At 34.8% G+C, this 21,721-nt stretch overlaps 1 long non-coding RNA gene across 1 annotated transcript in view; it reads right to left on the bottom strand.

The window, feature by feature from the left end:
- The window catches only part of LOC125916325 (uncharacterized), a 32,741-nt gene that overhangs the window by 6,204 nt on the left and 4,816 nt on the right, over positions 1-21,721 (bottom strand). The window contains exon 2 of the long non-coding RNA XR_007455870.1: positions 9,726-9,800. This is a non-coding gene — a long non-coding RNA (uncharacterized LOC125916325). The remainder of the gene's footprint in view (positions 1-9,725; positions 9,801-21,721) is intronic.

The raw sequence follows: 21,721 nt of genomic DNA, 5'->3' as shown, positions 1-21,721 counted from the left end.
GCTATGGTTTTCTTTGATATCATCAAGTTCTTTCTCAACGTTGAACCAAATGGATACAAAAAGTGAAAAGCAGTTGAAATAAATACTATGCCATGGTAAAACATTCTTTATACTCATGGGGTAAAATGATAAAATCTCACCAATTATACCAATTTCTTTTCAAAATAGATGAGTAAAGCACAGTGTTTGCAATACTCTGAGAGATCTTGTAAATCTTAATTAATTCAGTTTTATCACCAATTGGCTAAAAGCCTTCTGCCATTTATAAAGAGTTTCATATATTAAAAACCTAATAAAATATTTGAATTATGATTAACAGTGTTGATTTTTTGAAACACTGAACTATAATTTGTGGGTTTTCTGTATCCCTTAAGTTGGAATTTCTTTCCCCTTTTTCTGTGCTTATCTGTACTCTGTTTATGTTCAAGTTCTGCAAGGTGCTTCCCTAGCAACGTTTTTTTGGTGAATTTTTTTCCCAGATCACAGAATTTGGAATTAATTGCATTTATCTTGGTATACCTATTGCTATTTCATTTATTGATGATAATGCAACATTGTTAAGTATCCGATCCTGTATATTCTGTATTCCTCATAATGTTGACATAGTATGAGGTACACAGTAGGTATTTTAAAATTTTTGCTGCTCTGTTTTGGAAAAGACATGAGCATTATGGCTCATTTGAGTGCATCTTCAGGAGAGTAAGTTTTTTTTCTTTTTTATGACAAAATGTTAATAAAATTTGCAGTGTGATCTCAATCTTAAAAAAAAATTTAGACCTGTGCCCCTCCTCCATCCTGTATGTGAACAGGGACACGAGATTGATTATCACCAATGGAGGGAGATAATGCCTTCTCAATTCTCTCTTTCCATTTGCAGAGGACCTATCATTGGATCATGGCCCTGGGAGATGGCTGAACTACAGGGTACTAGGTAGTCATTTATCTCTAATTCTGTATTGGAAGAGAACACTCACTGATCATTAACACCCATTTTGACTTTATGTGGATAAGAATTCATTTTCCATTGTGTTAAGCTACTGAATTTGGGAGTTTTTGTGTTTGAAAAGCTGTTATTAATGTGTTTAAATAGGGATCGTCATTCTTATTTTTATCTTTAAATTGGATTGATTGTATTATTTCTATTACCCTAAATGGGCTTCTCTTATTTTTTCATGATTATGTATTACTGTGTTATTGTAAAATAAAACAAAACATACCTAGTGGCAGTCCCCTTCCATGTGCCAGTAGGAAGGCACATTTTTCATGTCAGTACACTTCTCGCTATGCATATATTTTGATAATCAACCTGATCTTAATGAAATTACACTGATTTCTTGGACCTTGGGCTAAGTCTGAACTATTGTTGGATGCCTCCAGATAATCTTCATTTCTCTAGCACTGACCCACAAACTCTCACTGAACCTATTCAGTTCTCAGGGATAATAAACTCATTATTTTTTCTCTAGCTTCACTGAGGTAATAATAGACAAACTAAAATGAAATATATATGTATATTACAGTAAAGATATATATCATATTAATATATAACATATATGATAAATATATATGTGATATATATGATATATATATGATAAATATATATATTATATATATGATAAATATATCATATATATTATATATATATTAAGGTATACATCGTGATGATTTAAGATATACATACCCATTGTGAAGTTATTACCACATTCAGGAATATTAAATTCATTACCTCACCTAGTTAGTATTTTTGTATGCGTGGGTGTTGAGAACACTTCAGATGTACTCTCCTAGCAAATTTCTGGTATACCATACTGTGTCCTTAAATATAATCACCATGTTGTATATTAGATCCTCAGAATTCATTCACCTTGTGCCTGAAACTTTGTACTTGAAAACCACCATTATATTCTGTTTCTATGTTTTTGGCTTTTTTAGTGTCTACATATGAATGAGGTCATATTGGATTTATCTTTGGGTGTTTGTTTTATTTCAGTTAGCATAATGCCCCCCCCCCCAGCTTAATCTACATTATTTCAAATGACAGAAGTTTCTGTCATAAAAGAATGGCTGAATAATACTCCATTGTATCACATATACCACATTTTCTTTTTCTATTCACCCATTGGTGGACACTGAGGTTGTTTTCATATCTTGACTGTTATGGATAGTGCTACAATGGTTGTAAGAGTGCAGACGTCTTTTAAAATACCGACTTCAATTCCTTTGGATATATGCCCATAAGTGGGGCTGCTAGACCATATGGTAACTCTGTTTTGAATTTTTTAAAAATTTTTAAATGTTTTTATTTATTTTTGAGAGCGAGAGAGACAGAGAGAGACAGAGCACGAGCTGAGGAGGGGCAGAGAGGGAGGGAGACACGGAATGAGAAGCAGGCACCAGGCTCTCAGATGTCAGCAAAAAGCCCTACGTGGGGCTTAAAACTCACAAACCACGAGATCATGACCTGGACCAAAGTTGGACGCTCAACCAACTGAGCCACCAGGTGTGCCTCTATTTTTAATTTCTTGAGGAAATTGCATGCTGCCTTCCTTAAGAGCTGTACCAACTTACCTACCTGCCAGCAATGTACAAGGATTCCCTTTTCTTTACACCCTTGCTAATGCTTGTTTTGATAATAGCCATTCTAACAAATGTGAAGTGATATCTCATTGTAGTATTGATTTGCATTTTTCTCATTACTAGTGATGTTAAACATCGTTTTATATGTGTGTGTGTGTGTGTGTGTGTGTGTGTGTGTGTGTGTATATATATATATATATTTGCCTTTTGTATATCTTTCTCAGAAGAAATACCTATTCAAGTCTTTTGTCCATTTTTAAAATTTAGACCATTTTTAGAGCAATTTTATGTTCACATCAAATGTGAAAGGTTCACATATTTCATTTATGTCCTTAGTCCCCATAAATTCCTTCATTATCAACATCTTCCAACAGACCGATGCATTGTTGCAATTGACAAACCACATTGATACATCATAATCACCCAAAGTATAGTTTGCATAATGCTTCACTCTTTGGCTTGTGTATTCATCATTAAAGTATCATACACACCATCTTCACTGCTTTGCCTATCTGGGTCCCACCCCCCAGCCCGGGTAAACACTAATCTTTTCTTTTTTACTGTCTACATGTTTTTGCCTTTCACAGAATGTCATATGATTTGGATCATACAGTATATAGCATTTTCAGATTGACTTCTATCCGTTAGTAATATGCATTTAAGTTTTTCCTCCATGTCTTTCATAGCTTGATAGCTCTTTTCTTTTTAGCACTGAATAATATTCCACTATGTGGAAGTACCACGATGTATTTATCCATTCACCTACTGAAGGACATCTTGGTTGCTTCCAGGTTTTGGAAATTACAATTAAAGAAGCTACAAACATCCATGTGCAGGTTTTTGTGGGGACATGGTTTTCAAGTCCTTTGGGTAAATAGAAAGGAGCATGATTTCTGGGTCACAAGAGTCTTTTTAGATTTGTAAGAAATTGACACACTGTCTTCCAGAGTGGCTGTACCATTTTGCATTTCTGCCAGCAGGGAATGAGAATTCCTTTTGTCCACATCCTCACCAGCATTTAGCATTCTCATTGTTCTGGCTTTTAGCCATTTTAACAGCTGTGCAATAGCAACTCATTCTTTTAACTTGATGTTCCCCAGTGACATATGGTGTGGATCACCTGTTCATAAGCTTAATGTCATCTATGTATTTTCTTCGGTAAGGTTTCTGTTCACATCTTTGGCCAGTTTTTTAATAAGGCTGTTTATTTTTGTTTAATTTTATGACCTCTTTGTGTATTTTGAATAACAGTTTTTATCAGATCTGCTCTTTACAAATATATTCTCCCAGTCTGTGGCTTGTCTTCTAATTCTCTTGACATTATCCTTTGTGGAGCAAATATTCTTAATGTAAATAAAGCCAAGCTTATCAATTATTTCTTTCATGCATTGTACCTTTGATGTTGTATTTTAAAAGTCATTGTCATCCTCAAGGTTATCTGGTCTTAGTCCTATGTTTTCTTCTAGGTATATTATAAATTTGTGTGTACGTTTAGATGTGTGATCCATTTTGAGTTAATTTTTGTGACAGGTATAAGGTCTGTGTCTATATTCACTTTTTTTTTTTTTTTTTTTTTTTTTTTGCATGTGAATGTCCAAATGTTCCAGCACCATCTGTTGAAAAGTCATTTATCCATTGTATTGCCTTCACTTCCTTGTCAAAGGTCAGGTGACTGTTTATGTGTGTTCATTTCTGGGCTCTCTTATCTATTCCATTAATCTGTTTGTCCATTCTTTAACCAATAAAACACTGTTTTGATTACTATGGCTGTATAGTAAGTCTTCAAGTCAGATAGTGTCAGTCTTGCTACTTTGTTCTTTTCCTTCAATATTATGCTGGCTATTCTGAGTCTTTTGCCTCTCCATATAAAGAGTTTGTTGATGTCCACAAAATTACTTGTTTGGATTTTCATTTGAATTGCATCAAATCTGTACATCAAGTTGGAAAGAACTTGACCATAGTGTGTCTTGTTATCTGTGAATATGGAATCTGTCGCCATTTATGTAGTTCTTCTTTCATTTAATTTATCGCATTTTGTAGTTCTCTTCATACAGATCTTTTATATATTTTGTTAGGTTTATTCCTAAGCATTTCATTTTGTTTTTGATGCTAATGTAACTGAATTGTGTTTTTAATTTGAAATTCCACCTAATCATTATAGGAAAACAATTGACTACTATACATTACCTTTGTATCTTACAACTTGCTACAGTTGCTTATTATAGGAGGGTTATTTTGTCACTTCTTGGGATTTTCTACATATATGATCAGATCATATCACCTACAAATGAAGAGTTTTATTTCTCTCCTTTCCAGTGTGCATACTTTTTCTTTTCTTTTCTTTCTTTTTTTTTTTCTTTTTTTTTTTTTTGTCTTCTTGCATTAGCTCTAACTTTCAGTGTCATCTTGAAAAGGAATGGTATGAGGGAACATCCTTGCATTGTGTTTAATCTTAATGAGAAAGCTTTACGTTTCTCACTTTTAAGTATGATGCTAACTATACGTTTTTCATAGATATTCTTTATCACAGTCAGGAATTTCCCTATCTATTCCTAGATTTACTCACAGTTTTTATCATAAACGGGTGTTGGATTTTGTTATATGCTTTATTTTCTATTTATTGATATGATCATGTGATCTTTCTGTTTTAGCCTATTAGTGTGGTGGATTACATAATTGATTTTGGAATGTTGAATCAGCTTTGCCTACCTCAGATAAATCCTACTGGGCTATATTTTATAATCCTTTTCATGCATTGTTGGAATTGAGTTACTAATTGTATTGTTGAGGATTCTTGTGTCTGTGTTCAGGAGAGATACTGGTCTGTAGTTTTTTTGTAATGTCTTTGTCTGGTTTTGGTGTTAGAGTAATGCTGGCCTCAAAGAATGAATAAAGAAGTATTCATCTCTTTCTATACCCCGAAAGTGATTGTAGAGAATTAATATAATTTCTTCCTTAAATGTTTTCTAGAATTCATCAGTGAACCCATCTGGGCCTGGTCATTCTTTTGGGGAAGTTATCAGTGATTTCTTTATTTCTTTAATAAATATTTTATTTATTTAATAAATATAGGCCTATTCAGATAATCTATTTCTTATTATGTGAGTTTTGGCAGATTGTAATTTTCAAGGATTTGACCCATTTAATAATATTTGTGGGCATAGTTATTCATTGTATCCTTTGCCCTTTTTAAATTAGATTATTGATTCATTGATTTTTTTTATTGAGCTATACAAGTGCATCGTGTATTTTGGGTATTAAGTCCTTATTAAATACATGGTTTGCAAATATTTTCTTACATGGTGTAGGTTGATTTTTCATTTTGTTATTTTCTTTGATGTGCAGAAGCTTTTTAGTTTGATGTATTTCCACTTCTTTTTCTTTTCTTTCTTTCTTTCTTTCTTTCTTTCTTTCTTTCTTTTTTTTTTTAATTTTTGCTTTGCTCAGTAAGTGTGATCCCTCTAGCTTTGTTCTTCCTTCTGATATTGCTTTGGCTATTTTGGGGTCTTTTTGGCTCCATACAAAATTTAGGATTTTTTTTTCTATTTCTGTACAAGATGGCATTGCAATTTTGACAGAGATTATATTGACTCTGTAGATCGCTTTGGTAGTATAGATATTTTAGCAATATTAATTCTTCCTGGACAAGATATCTTTCCATTTGTTTGTGTCTTCTTGAATTTCCTTCATCCATGTATTTTACTTTTCAGTATACAGATCTTTCACCTCTTCTAGTTAAATTTATTCCTGGGTATTTTATTGCTATTATAAATGGAATTATTTTCTTTATTTTTGTATAATTTGTTGTTAATGTATAGAAATGAAGATACTTTGTGGGAGTTCATTTTGTATCCTACAGTTTTACTTTATTTATTAGTTCTAACAGTTTTTTGGTGGTGTCTTTTGGGTTTTCTATATTTAAGATCATGTTATGTGCAGAGACAATTTTACTTATTCCTTTCCTATTTATTTTACTTATCCCTTTCCTATGTATTTTACTTTTATTTTATTTATTGTATTTTATTCATTTTTGTTCTAATTGCTCTGCCTAAAACTTCCTGTATTATATCGAATAGATACGGTGAGGGAGGGCACTGTTGACTTGTTTTCTGATGTTAGAGGAAAAGCTTTCAGTTTTTCACCACTGAGTGTGAGCCCATCTGTGGGCTTCTTGTATAAGACCTTAATTATGTTGAGGTACATTCCTTCTAATTTGCTGAGATTTTTATCTTGAAATGATGTTGAAATTTATAAAATGTTTTTTTTCTGTATCTCTTGAGATAGTCATGTGATTTTATCCTTTATTCTGTGAATGTGGTATATCCTATTATTTGTGTATGTTGAACCATCCTTGCATCCCAAGGACAAATGATAATGGAAAATGGTGTATGATCCTTTGAATGTGCTGTTAAATTCAGTTTCCAAAACTTTGTTCAGTTTTTGCATGTGTGTTCACCAGGGATATTGGACTCTAGTTTTCATTCTTGTAGTGTTCTTATATGGCTTTAGCATGAAGACAGTGCTGGCTTTGCAAAATCAGATTGAAAGTGTCCCCTTCTCTTTAATTTTCCGGATGAGTCTGAGAAGGATTGGGGTTAATTCCTTAAATGTTTGGCAGCATTCATCCATGATGCCATCTGGTCTTGGGCTTTTTGGGGCGAGGGGGTAGTTTTTGATTACTGCTTCAATCTTCTTACTAGTAATTAATTGGTTTTGATTTTCTGTTTCTTCATGATTCACTCAGTAGGTTTTAAGGAATTGATCTATTTTTTTCCAGATTATCCACTTTGTTGGCTTATCACTGTTTATAGTAGTTTCTTATGATTCTTTGTATTTCTGTGGTACAAGTTGTAATATCCCTCCTTTTATTTATAATTTTATTATTTAAACCCTCTTATCTTTGGTCGGTATAGCTAAAGATTTGTCAATTTTGTTTATCTTTTCAAAAAGCCAGCTCTTATTTTCACTGGTCTTACTGTCTTTTGATTCTCTATTCCATTTACTTTCCTCTATTCTTCATTCTTTCCTTCATTCTGCTAACTTTGGGCATATTTTGTTCTTTTGCTAGTGCCTTGAGGTGTGAAGTTGGTTATTTATTTGAGGGTTTTTTTTTTTTAATGTATGCATTTGCCACAGCAAACTTCTCTCTTAGAACTGCTTTTGCTGTTTCCCATAAATTTTGGTATATTATGACTCCATTTTCATTTGTCTCAAGAAACTTTATGATTTCTTCTTTGACTCACTGCTTGTTCAAAAATGTGTTGTTTAGGTTCCACGTGTTTGTGAACTTTGTAGTGTTCCTTCTGTTACTGATTTTTAGTTACAGACCACCATGGTCGGAAAAGACACTTGGTATGATTTCACTCTTCCTGAATTTGTTAAGACTTCTTCTGTGACCTAACATATGATCTATTCCAGAGAATGTTCTATAAGCACTTGAAAAGAATGTATTATTGTTGGATGGAATGTTCTATAAATGTCCATTAAGTCTGTAATTGGTTATAGTGACTTTCAAGTTCACAGTTTCCATATTGGTATTCTTTATTGGATTATCTAATTGTTCTTGAAAGTGGGGTATTAAGGCCCTCTATTATTATTATATTCCTGACTATTAGTTCCTCCTGTTATGTTAATATCTGATTTATATACAAAAGTGCCCTAATACTGGGTGCACATGCAGTTATGATTTCTATCTACTGTAATTAAATGACTTTGTATTTATGTAGTGACCTTAATTGTTTCTCATGGCAGATTTTAACTGAAAATTTGTTTGGTCTAGGTATAGCCACCCCTGCTCTCCTTTGGTTACTGTTTGCATAGAATAATTTTTTTCTGTCCATTCGCCTTCAGCCTACAGGTATCCTTAAAGCTAAAGTGAGTCTCTTGTAAGCAGCATAGTGTTATATCCTGTTTTTTTATCCATTTGGCCACTCTATGTCTTTTAATTGAATAATTTAATCTATTTATATTTAATTTCACTATTAGTAGGTAAGGACTTACTATTGCCATTTATTGTTTTTTTCATTGTTTTGTAGTTTCTTCCTGTCTTTCTGTCTCCCTTTTGATTTGTGTTGTTGTTATTATGTTATACTTTGATTCCTTTCTCTTCATCTTTTGTTTCTACTAGAATATTTTTTGTGACTATCCTGAGGCTTCCATAAAACATCTGATAGTTATAAAATACTATTTTAAGCTGAGAACAATTCAGTTCCATACAAAAACTCTACCCTGTTACTTCTCCTCAATTCCTCATATTATGCTATTGATGTCACACTTTAATATTTTCATATTGTGTATCTTTTAATGATTTATTATAGCTTTGGTTATTTTTAATACTCTTTTCCTATAACTTTTATAGTAGAGTTAAAGTGATTTACACATCACCATTGCAACACAGAGTATTCTGATTTGACTACATATTTTTTTATAGTTTGTTTATTTTGAGAAAGAGAGAAAGGGTGAGAGAGAGTGAGCACAAGTGGGGGAGAGGCAGAGAGAGGGAGAGAGAGAATCCCAAGCAGGCTCCACACTTAGTGCGGAGCCTGATGTGAGACCTGACCCCACCACCAGGAGACCAGGACTTCCTGAGCTGATATCAAGAGTTGGATGCTTAAACAACTGAGTCACACAGGTTCCCTACTACATATTTATGTTTTCCTATGTGTTTTATTCTTTTGTATGTTTTCATGTTATTATTTAGTGTCCTTTCATTTCAAATTGAATATTTTCTTTAGTATTTCTTACAGGTCAGGTCTAGTGGTGAGGGACTGTTCGAGCTTTTGTCTGAGGGTGTCTTTATCACTCCCTCATTTCTGAAGAGCAGCTTCACTGGGTATGGTATTCTTGTTTGGCAGGTTTTTCAAAGTATTGAAAAAAATTATTCCCACAAAGACACTTTTGTCCATGGATTGCTGCCAAATTTTTGTTTCTATGGAGAGATATGAATGGAAGACCTCTTACTTTGCCATCTTGCTGAAATATTCTTTTGGATTACATTTATCTGAATAATTGTGGTATTTATTTTATTGACACAGATGTGATCACAAACTACTCTTGTGCTGATGAGAAAAATAACCTCACTCTGCAAGCACTGATTTTTTTTTTTTAAATCATGATGAGATGATTCTGCCTATAGAAGAGAAACTTACTGTATTTTCTTCCTTGGTTGGTAATTTTTTGAGATCATTCTTAGTAAGGCCAACAAAGGAGAATTCATCGATAATCTTAACTAAAGGCAAACAAGTGGGGAAATGTTTTTCAGCTGGTTTGTTCTACTAAGCATAAGGACCAAACATGATTGATATGTCCATCTTTCTCACAATTATGGAACAACAGGTAACTGAGTCTTCACAGACTTCAGTGGCCCAGAACTGCTCCCCTCCCATCTCTTCCTTTGCCCCTTGTTTCTGGTAATATTTTCAGCCATTTTTAGTTACCCAAAAATGTGATATAACTCTTTGTCCCTCCCTCTTGTCAGTTTACACCCTTAATGGTTTTCAAATCAGTGTCTCTCTCAATCTCTCTCTGTCCCTCCCCCTCCAACCCACAAAAACATCTGACATCCTTAATTCTGCCTTCTCCACTCAAATGTATCACAAATCCATCCCATATAATTTCTGAGTGTTCCCAAGTGAAAAACAGGATTACATAAATCTCTTGCTAATAATAAGTTCTTTCCCATGAGACTCTTAACTCCTACATTGTACGTTTTTTTTTCATAACTGATGATTCTATGTCCAGAACAGTGCTAGTACTCAGCACTTGTGAATAAAGAATCTCATTATAGGGAAATCTGAAAGCCTTATCTGAACTTGACTTTAGCTTTAGGGCCATTTTGGCTTATGTAATATCATTAATGAACTTACCACCTCCATTATAGAGTTTAACTGTGTCCACCTGCAAATTCTGCCATTGGCTGTAGCCAACTAGCATCTATATAAGAGTGTGTGGGCAAAGGGACAACTTGACTGTTTTTAAGGTCGTATTGCTGTCAGTGCTTTTCTGTTTATCTTTTTTTTTTGTAGTTCACTTGGCTTTTGACAAACTACATTGATTTCTAATCTAACAGCTTCTATGATTTACTGTTTTGTTTTTATTTTCTCAACTCATCTTCAGCTATTTCTAGAGTTTCTGTTTTCTGATTCTTCCTTATTTCTGTGGGAATTTTATGTCTCTAGCTTTACTTCTTAGTTTCTCTCAATCCTCTGTTGCTGTAATGACCCTATTATTACCTGCTCTTAGTGATGCTGTCTAGATTTTTATGTAATGCTGTAGGACTTGTAAAAAGACCACACACTTGTCACCTGGCACTGTGATGTAGTAATAATGGCTAATTCCTATTTTGGGAGTATCTGGTAAAGTTTTAAAAGTCAACAACAGCCAGAAATTCCAGAAGTTGCCACTGATAAGCATGCTTAGAATAATGCTTGGGCATGGGATTTGTGAGACAATGCTACTGAATTGAAAATGGGACAATTGAAATTGGAGTCACTGAATTCACGTTTATTACTAAGGTTGGGAAAGCTCAAGATCATAAACCAATTTAAAAGAAAGTCAGGCTTGTGTTCAAGAGCCATATTTAAAACAGGGCCAAATAAATAAATAAATAAATAAATAAATAAATAAATAAATAACTAGCAAACAGGGCCAAATTCAAGGTCATAGATCAGGAAGAGTCATGAAGGATTCCTTGAGTTAACTTAGTATGAAAGAATCAGAGATTCTGTGACATAGAAAGAAGCTGAACCATGATTAACTTTACCCTCTCTTGCCTTTCATAGGAGCCTGTAAGTGATTACCGAGCCTTGAAAGGAAATTCTTAATCAGGGAGATAAGTAGTCCAAGAACAAGAGAAATTCCAGTATACTGATTGGAACTGCAACAAAAATGTGATCAGTTGGAGCCACATATATCCTTAAAGGAGCATTGTCTTCTCTAGGAATATTTTCTTTTACCTTTTTTACCTTGATATTCCCGATGTTAATACATTACCACCATCTATAGCATCTTAGAGCCACCTTCAGCTACTTGCTACGTATGTTTTGCTCTCAGATACAAGGACAATGAGGAAAAGGAAGACGTTTCATCACGACAATGAAGCAGCATGGCATGTTTCTGTCATATAAGGGCCATTCTCCCCTTATGTGAAGTTCCCTAGAGAGTATTTCTTTTCCCAGGAAGGAAATTTTATGTACATCTTTGGATAATCAGTGTCAAGAAGAGCACAATGGTGCAAACATATTCTTTCTTTTCATGATTGTTCACAGTTCTCAGTCCCAGTTGAAAAGACCTTTCTTCCTGATTTTGTACAGCACTGAATATACTGTCAATAAGTCATAAAAATTTCTGCAACTTCCTTTGCTTTCTCCTCTTCTGCCAGGCATTACATGTCAACATAGTCAGTGAATGAGACAAGTTAGACATATTACATCAGGAGACTAAATCTCTAGGGTTGATGATATCCTTAGGGCAAGGTGCTCGATATTCTGACAGGTGCCTTTCTTAAATTAGACTTTTCCTGTGTGCCACATTCTCTGTAGCCACTCAAGAGCAGAGGCAGCGGTATCAGATTGATTTGGGGGCTGCTATCAAATATAAATAACAATTAACTCTCATGTCACCTTCTAGCAGGCAATCACAGTTGCAGGATGCCTGCACTTCAAGAAAGAATAAAGACATCCTCCTTTGGGCTGAATGATATGAGAGCCATATGTCATGATCAGAAGAATATTTCTGCAACCTAACTGAAATCCTCCACCATTATACCAGACAGAACTCTAATTCTAATTGCCGGTTAGACTCTATTTATGACAGAGAGTTCTCTTTCAGGTCTAAACTCCTTAGCATGGATTGAAAGGAACTTACGGACCCAAAGATACCTTTGTAACCTCGTCCCCAGCTAGGCTCCACAATGCCATAAATTGTAGAAAAATGAATCATTGTTTTCTGATATGACTACATAGTTCCCACCCATAAGTCTTTCCTTATACTTGTTTTTATTCATTTATTTTTTGGGGGAATACTCTGGTCTCTATTTCACAATTAACTAGTCTATTAGATTTAGATTCAGCTTTAAGTTTAAAAAAGATAAAATATTAAAGTTTATTACCTTATTTAAAAAATTTTTGGTTTGAAATGCAGAAGGAACTTAAAGAATCTAGGACCAGTATGATGCAGTCATTAAGGGGCACCTGGGTGGCTCAGTAAAGTAAATGTTTGACTCCAGATTTCGACTTAAGTCATGATCTCACAGTTTATGGGTTCAAGCCCCATGTCCAGCTCCACACTGTCAGTGCTTGGGATTCTCTCTCTCTCTCTCTTTCTGCCCCTCCCCTGCTCATGAGCTGATGCACACTCTCTCTATACTTAAAAAAACAAGATGTATTCATTAATGTCAAAGTCCTAGATTTCTTCTTACTTGCAGTCATGCTATCTTCACCATATGCCTTCCTACCCTTTGCTTTAATACAGCCCTTCAGGTGTCAGCTACCAGAATTGGAAAGAGGAGAAGAATGGACACTCACTAAAGACACTTTCTGTAGCTCACACATTCCTCTTATATTCCGTCTGTCATTACTTATTTACATCACCACATATAAGCTATAACAAAAATATAACCTTCGTTTTGGGTGTTCATGTGACCGGCTAACATGGTGGTTTTATTTTGAGAAAATAGCAAAGAATGAGAATCAAGAAACAACTAGAATATTCTGCCCCAACTGGTTGGTGAACTTTTCTAGCTATTCCTGGCCCCTGGAGCAAAGCAGATTAATCTCTTACCCATTTTCAAATAGAAACTTGTTAAAACATTATTTTACCATGATAACAACTCATATTCACTTAAATCTTAATGACTCATAAAAAGAGAAGCTGGAACTATATATGAAGGAAATGAAGATTTTGTTTGTCAGCTTTGTGACCTTCTAATTTAGGAAGAAATATCTGTGTGTGTGTGTGTGTGTGTGTGTGTGTGTGTGTGTATCTGTCTGTCTGTCTGTCTCTCTCTCTCTCTCTCTCTCACACACACACACACACATATACAAGTATTTTGAAGTTCTAAAGTTCAGTTTCCTCATTAAAAAAAAAAAATAGTAGTAGTTGCTTCTTGGTGTTTTAGAGAGTTTTAAAATGAGGTTCTGTATGAGAAAATGTTTTCTAAATTATAGGTTGTATTAACTTTTTTAAATGATGGCCAGGTAAAAAATTGACCCTAGTGTACTCTAGCATTATGATTCTTTTAGGATATAAATGGAAAAAATGATCAAATTCTATTAATTCAACTATAGATCAAGAAGACTAGTATATATGAATTTAAGTTCCCCTTGTTTAGGCAGCAGATACTTTTTGAGTATCTTTTATTGTCTGAACACTAATTTGGGCCCTGGACTATAAGAGATAAGAGGACAGAATTTTCACTCACGGAGCTTATAATTGAAAGGAGAATATATATTCGAATAATGATGTAATATGGCATAATTATACGTTGAAGGAGATGTATTATATGAATGTATAAAAATGGAACATGGGAATTTGTAGGGGTATTTAGGAAATGATGGCTTTCTGAGGCTGTGATGTTTAAATATTAATCTGAAGTCTAAGAAGAGTAACTATGCAAAGAGAAACATTTGTAGGAGAACAGAGAAAAGGCAAATTGCAGGTAGAGGAAAGAGTATGTGTTAGGACCTTGAAATCAGAAGGGTCATAGGAACATTTAAGGATATTGACATGTTCACTTAACTGTTGGGAGCCCTAGTTTCCTAGTTTATAAAATAGAAATAATTATGAGTCCAAATTTCTTCACAGAGAATAAAACATAAGGTTATTTATAAACAGTCAAATACTACAAAAAAAACGATTCTGTTTATCTATTATAAATGATAAAGCTGTAGGTGTTACATGCTTACTATGTGGTTTTCAACGCCCCTGCTTTTTGCAGTTAGGACTTTACTTTGTGCTGAATGGTCTAATTTATTTGGGTTTAATCAGAAGGAGAAACTAAAAGTTTAGATTTGGGAGGAAAAGTAGTAAAAACTACCAATCCTAGAAAGATACATGGATGCCCCGTTATTGGTGTCATCTGAGGGGAACCAGGGACTGGTTGGGGAACCAGTCCCTAAGCTTTATATAATCCTGGTTATTTATTTATCTGTAATTGTTAGTGGAAGAAGGAGAGTATGGAAGAGACGGCCCAGCAAATACATCTCTAAACACGACATCCTGATCTCACACCTAGATCCAATATTCCCAGCTAGTCTCCTGACGTTTATGTTTGAACTAACACAGTCAGATATTGCCAAGGCCTCTGCTCAAGAACCACATTCCACTGAAATCCACTCAACATGACAGTCTTCATTCCACTGTAAGAAATACATTTGGTTGCCACTGTGTATTACAGTTGCTTGTAGACCACACAAAGGCAATGTGGTATGCCCCAAAGACCTTTAGCCTTCTTACTATAATTAACTGCTCCTAAATTTAACAAAAATCAGACAGAAAATTCCAATGTGTTACAGCATTCATTGCAAGGCAAAACTCAGTCTTTCTAACTAATTTTAAAATTCAGCATGTTATTTAGAAGCAATGATTATAGTGAGTGCCTACTATGCAGAAGGTGAACTTTTTGCTTCTTTCACCCAGCTTGCCTGATTTAAATATCCTTAACAAGCCATGTGATTTATCAGATAAAGCATTATTCTTTCATGTTGGCACTAAGGAAACATATTTTGACAAATAGTAAATTGCATAATCATATAGCTTAAAAGTAGGTGAGCTGGATTTTCAAATAAAGTCTACCTTACTCGACATCCAGTGTTTGTTCTCTTATAATTACCCCTCCCTTTGCAACTTTCCCCTCATGCCTCCACCCCCGCATACATTCTATAGCAAGTTATATAAAGATTGTTGAGAAGATGTAATGGACTTGACTGCTTTTGCTAAAACTGTCCTCATTAAAGCTATGACACCTTAGGTCAATAAAGAGAAGAGAGAACCTGTTTGACTTGCAGAATCATAGATTCTGTTTAATTGACTTTCTGACACTTAAACTATATCTTCTACCTTAATTTCAAAATAAGATATGTACCTACTATCTTTAGTCCCCTCCTAATTCAGTCCCACTGATAAACCTTAATAATTCACAAACTGTATTAAACCATGAGAGCCTTGAGCAGTAGAACCAAACAGGGAGGTTTTTGATACCTGCTTCTTGGGAGTTATGATTCAAGAATACATTTTCTCAGACATTCTTGATTTTTAAAGATTTACAACATCACCAATTAAGTTATCCAAATAGCAAACAGCTCTGGCTATTTTAGTGTTCAAGGAACTCGTTTTAATTCTCTGCCTCCTTCTGTGGTATATAACATTGTACATCAAATGTCTAAAGTAAAACAGACTTTATGGATCTGATAGGGGAGATACCATTCCTCTTAATGCAGACTATTATAAAAGTAAACATAAGAGAGGTAAGAGATGTGATCTTAACAATTCCCACGATGCATAGTTCACATAATTCAAGATGTATCCTAAAAACTATGGCTGACATTTTCTTTTTCCAACTAATATAGTAGTAACACAATATGCAATTCCTATGTCTTCCTGCTTGGATTTCTTTTCATTTATTTTTATTTGAGTGGTTATGTTCATGATTTTATATTATTTCCCTAAGTAAATAATTTATTGACAGCTCTTTCTCCCCCTTTAAAGTCACATAATACAAATTTATATGTAATGCTGTCATATTCTAGCTATATTTCTTGATAGGGAATAAATGGTATTATGGAGGAGCCCACTACATACATTGCATAAGATTTAACATCTCTGAACTTGCCCTTCAAATGTCAGTGGCATTCTCCATGCCAATCATTGTGGCAAATTAAACCCTTCTCACATACACTCTTTTGTTTTTTTAATTTTATTTTTTATTTTTTAAAATTTACATCCAAATTAGTTAGCATGTAGTGAAACAATGATTTCAGTAGTAGATTGCTTAATGCCCCTTACCCATTGAGCCAATCCCCCCTCCCATAAACCCTCCAGTAACCCTCAGTTCGTTCTCCATATTTATGAGTCTCTTCTGTTTTGTCCCCCTCCCTGTTTTTTATTATTTTTGCTTCCCTTCCCTTATGTTCATCTGTTTTGTCTCTTAAAGTCCTCATATGAGTGAAGTCATATGATTTTTGTCCTTCTTTGACTGACTAATTTCACTTAGCATAATACCCTCCAGTTCCATCCACGTAGTTGCAAATGGCAAGATTTCATTCTTTTTGATTGCTGAGTAATACTCCATTGTATATATATACACCACATCTTCTTTATCCTTTCATCCATTGATGGACATTTGGGCTCTTTCCATACTTTGGCTATTGTTGATAGTGCTGCTATAAACATGGGGGTGCATGTGTCTCTTCGAAACAGCACACCTGTATTCCTTGGATAAATGCCTAGTAGTGCAATTGCTGGGTCGTAGGGTAGTTCTATTTTTACTTTTTTGAGGAACCTCTGTACTGTTTTCCAGAGTGGCTGCACCAGCTTCCATTCTCACTAGCAATGCAAAAGAGATCCTCTTTCTCTGCATCCTCACCAACATCTGTTGTTGCCTGAGTTGTTAATGTTAGCCATTCTGACAGGTGTAAGGTGATATCTTATTGTGGTTTTGATTTGTATTTCCCTGATGATGAGTGCTGTTGCACCTTTTTTCATATCAGTTGGCCATCTGGATGTCTTCCTTGGAGAAGTGTCTATTCATGTGTTTTGCACATTTCTTCACTGGATTATTTGTTTTTTTTTGGGTATTGAGTTTGATAAGTTCTTTATAGGTTTTGGATACTAACCCTTTATCTGACACGTTATTTGCAAATATCTTCTCCCATTCTGTCGGTTGCCTTTTAGTCTTCCTGATTGTTTCCTTCGCTGTGAAGAAGCTTTTTATGTTGATGAGGTCCCAGTAGTTCATTTTTGCCTTTGTTTCCCTTGCCTCTGGAGATGTGTTGACTAAGAAGTTGCTGCGGCCAAGATCAAAGAGGTTTTTGCCTGCTTTCTCCTCGAGGATTTTGATGACTTCCTGTCTTACATTGAGGTCTTTCATCCATTTTGAGTTGTTTTTGTGTATGATGTAAGAAAGTGGTCCAGGTTCATTCTTCTGCATGTCCCTGTCCAGTTTTCCCAGCACCACTTGCTAAAGAAACTATCTTTATTCCATTGGATATTCTTTCCTGCTTTGTCAAAGATGAGTTGGCCATACGTTTGTGGGTCTATTTCTGGGTTCTCTATTCTGTTCCATTGATCTGAGTGTCTGTTCTTGTGGCAGTACCATACTGTCTTGATGATTACAGCTTTGTAGCATAGCTTGAAGTCTGGGATCGTGATGCCTCCTGCTTTGGTTTTCTTTTCCAAGATTGCTTTGGCTATTCGGTGTCTTTTCTGGTTCCATACAAATTTTAGGATTATTTGTTCTAGCTCTGTGACAAATGCTGGTGTTACTTTGGTAGGGATTGCATTGAATATGTAGATTGCTTTGGGTAGAGTTGACATTTTAACAATATTTGTTCTTCCTATCCAGGAGCATGGAATCTTTTTCCATTTTTTAGGGTGAAATCTGGACACAGATTCCATTGTGTCTTCTTCAATTTCTTTCATAAGCTTTCTATACTTTTCAGGGTATAGATTTTTCACCTCTTTGGTTAGATTTATTCCTAGGTATTTTATGGTTTTTTGTGCAACTGTAAATGGAACTGATTCCCTGATTTCTCTTTCTGTCACTTCATTGTTGGTATATAGGAATGCAACCGATTTCTGTGCATTGATTTTATATCCTGCAACTTTACTGAATTCATGAATCAATTCTAGCAGTGTTTTTGTGGTTTTTGGGTTTTCCATATAGAGTATCATGTCATCTACGAAGAGTGAAAGTTTGAACTCCTCCTGGCCAATTTGGATGCTTTTATTTCTTTGTGTTGTCTGATTGCAGAGGCTCAGACTTCTAATACTGTGTTGCATAACAGTGGCGAGAGTGGACATCCCTGTCTTGTTCCTGACCTTAAGGGGATAGCTCTAAGTTTTTCCCCATTGAGTATTGTATTAGCGTTGGGACGTTCATATATGGCTTTTATGTTCTCGAGGTATGCTCCTTTTATCCCTACTTTCTTGAGGGTGTTTTTTCAAGAAAGGATGCTGTATTTTGTCAAATGCTTTCTCTGCATCTTTTGAGAGAATCATATGGCTCTTGTCCTTGCTTTTATTGATGTGATGAATCATGTTAATTGTTTTGCGGATATTGAACCAGCCCTGCATCCCAGGAATAAATCCTACTTGGTCGTGGTGAATATTTTTTTTAATGTATTGTTGGATCTGATTGGCTAATATCTTGTTGAGGATTTTTGCATCCATATTCATCAGGGAAATTGTTTATAGTTCTCCTTTTTAGTGGGGTCTCTGTCTGGTTTTGGAATCAAGGTAATGCTGGCTTCATAGAAAGAGTTTGAAAGTTTTCCTTCCATTTGTATTTTTTGAAACAGTTTCAAGAAAATAGGTGTTAACTCTTCCTTAAATGTTTGGTAGAATTCCCCTTGGAAAGCCATCTGGCCCTGGACTCTTGTTTTTTGGCACATTTTTTATTGCTAATTCAATTTCCTTACTGGTTATGGGTCTGTTCAAATTTTCTATATCTTCCTGTTTCAGTTTTGGTAGTGTATATATCTTTCTAGGAATTTGTCTATTTCTTCCAGATTACCCATTTTATTGGCATATAATTGCTCATAATATTCTCTTATTATTGTTTTTATTTCTGTTGTGTTGGTTGTGATCTCTCTTCTTTCATTCTCAATTTTATTTACTTGTGTCCTTTCCTTTTTCTTCTTGATCAAACTGGCTAGTGGTTTATCAATGTCGTTAATTCATTCAAAGAACCAGTTTCTGGTTTCATTGATCTATTCTACTGTTTTTGTTTTTTGTTTTGTTTTTTTTTTTCATTTCGATAGCATTAATTTCTGCTCTAATCTTTATTATTCCCTGTCTTCTGCTGGTTTGGGGTTTTATTTGCTGTTCTTTTTCCAGCTCCTTAAGGCGTAAGGTTAGGTTGTGTATCTGAGATCTTCCTTCTTTAGGAAGGCCTGGATTACTATATACTTTCCTCTTATGACTGCCTTTACTGCGTCCCAGAGGTTTTGGGTTGTGGTGTTATCATTTTCGTTGACTTCCATGTACTTTTTAATTTCCTCTTAACTGCTTGGTTAGCCCATTCGTTCTTTAGTAGGATGCTCTTCAGTCTCCAAGTATTTGTTAACTTTCCACATTTCTTCTTGTGGTTGATTTCAAGTTTCATAGTGTTGTGGTCTGAAAATATGCACGGTATGATCTTGATTTTTTTGTACTTACTTAGGGCTGATTTGTGTCCCAGTATATGGTCTATTCTGGAGAACGTTCCATGTGCACTGGAGAGGAATGTATATTCTGCTGCTTTAGGGTGAAATGTTCTGAATATATCTGTTAAATCCATCTGGTCCAGTGTGTCATTCAAAGCCATTGTTTCCTTGTTGATTTTTTGGTTAGATGATCTGTCCATTGCTGTGAGTGGGGTGTTAAAGTTTCGTACTATTAAGGTGCTACTTTCGATGAGTTTCTTTATGTTTGTGATTAATTGATTTATATATTTGGGTAATTTCCACATTTGGTATATAAATGTTTACAATTGTTAGGTCTTCTTGGTCTGTAGACCCCTTGATTATGATATAATGTCCTTCTGCATCCCTTGACACAGTCTTTATTTTAAAGTCTAGATTGTCTGATATAAGTATGGCTACTCAGACTTTCTTTTGTTGATCATTATCATAATAGACAGTTCTCCATCCCCTTATTTTCAATCCGAAGGTGTCCTTAGGTCTAAAGTGGGTCTCTTGTAAACAGCATATCAATGGATCTTGTTTTCTTATCCATTCTCTTACCCTGTGTCTTTTGATTGGAGCATTGAGTCCATTGATGGTTAGAGTGAGTGCTGAAAGATATGAATTTATTGCCATTATGATGCTTGCAGAGTTGGAGTTTCTAGTAATGTTCTCTGGTCCTTTCTAATCTTTCTAAACTCCTTTAATTTTTGTTTGTCTGGGAAACTTTTTATTTCTCCTTCTATTTTGAATGACCGCCTTGCTGGATAAAGAATTCTTGGCTGCATATTTTTCTGATTCAGCGCATTGAATATATCCTGCCACTCCTTTCTGGCCTGCCAAGTTTCTGTGGATAGGTCTGCTGCAAACCTGATCTGTCTTCCCTTGTATGTTATGGACTTTTTTTCACTTGCTGCTTTCATGATTCTCTCCTTGCCTGAGTATTTGTGAATTTGACTATGATATGCCTTGTTGATGGTCAGTTTTTGTTGAATCTAATGGGGGTCCTCTGTGCTTCCTGGATTTTGATGTCTGTGTCTTTCCCAGGTTAGGAAAGTTTTCCACTATGATTTGCTCACATCACCCTTCTATACCTGTTTCTCTCTCTTCCTCTTCTGGGACCCCTATGATTGTGATCTTATTCCTTTTTAATGAGTCATTGGTTTCTCTAATTCTTAAATCATGCTCTTTTGCCTTATTCTCCCTATTTTTTTCTGCTTCGTTTTTCTCTATAAGTTTGTCCTCTATGTCGCTGATGCTCTGTTCCGCTTCGTCCATCCTTGCTGCTGCTGCATCCTTCCGTGATTGCAGCTCAGTTATAGCATTTTTAATTTCATTCTGGATATTTTTTACTTCTTTTATCTCTGCAGAAAGGGATTCTAATCTATTTTCGACTCCAGCTAGCATTCTTATTATCGTGATTCTAAATCCTGGTTCAGACACCTTACTTGTATCTGTGTTGGTTAAATCCCTGGCTGTCGTTTCTTCGTGCTCTTTCTTTTGGGGTGAATTTCTTCGTTTTGTCATTTTGAAGGGAGAAGAGGAATTAATGAGGTAGAAAAATTGAAATTAAAAAAATTAAAAAAATATTAAAATTAAAAATTAAACACACACACGCAAATCGAATAGATGATGCTAGATCCTAGGTGTATTGGTCTGGGTACTGAAAGTGGTTTGACAGATTAAAGGGAAAAAAAAGAAGGGGGAAATCATTTGAGATTTTTTTTTCAACGTTTTTTTTGTTTTTTTTTTTTTTTTTTTTTTTT

Source organism: Panthera uncia (genome assembly GCF_023721935.1).
Source record: "Panthera uncia isolate 11264 chromosome E2 unlocalized genomic scaffold, Puncia_PCG_1.0 HiC_scaffold_20, whole genome shotgun sequence".
Taxonomy (NCBI): Eukaryota; Metazoa; Chordata; class Mammalia; order Carnivora; family Felidae; genus Panthera; species Panthera uncia.
Note: the sequence above shows the minus strand (reverse complement) of the source record. Positions and strands in the feature narration are given on the sequence as shown.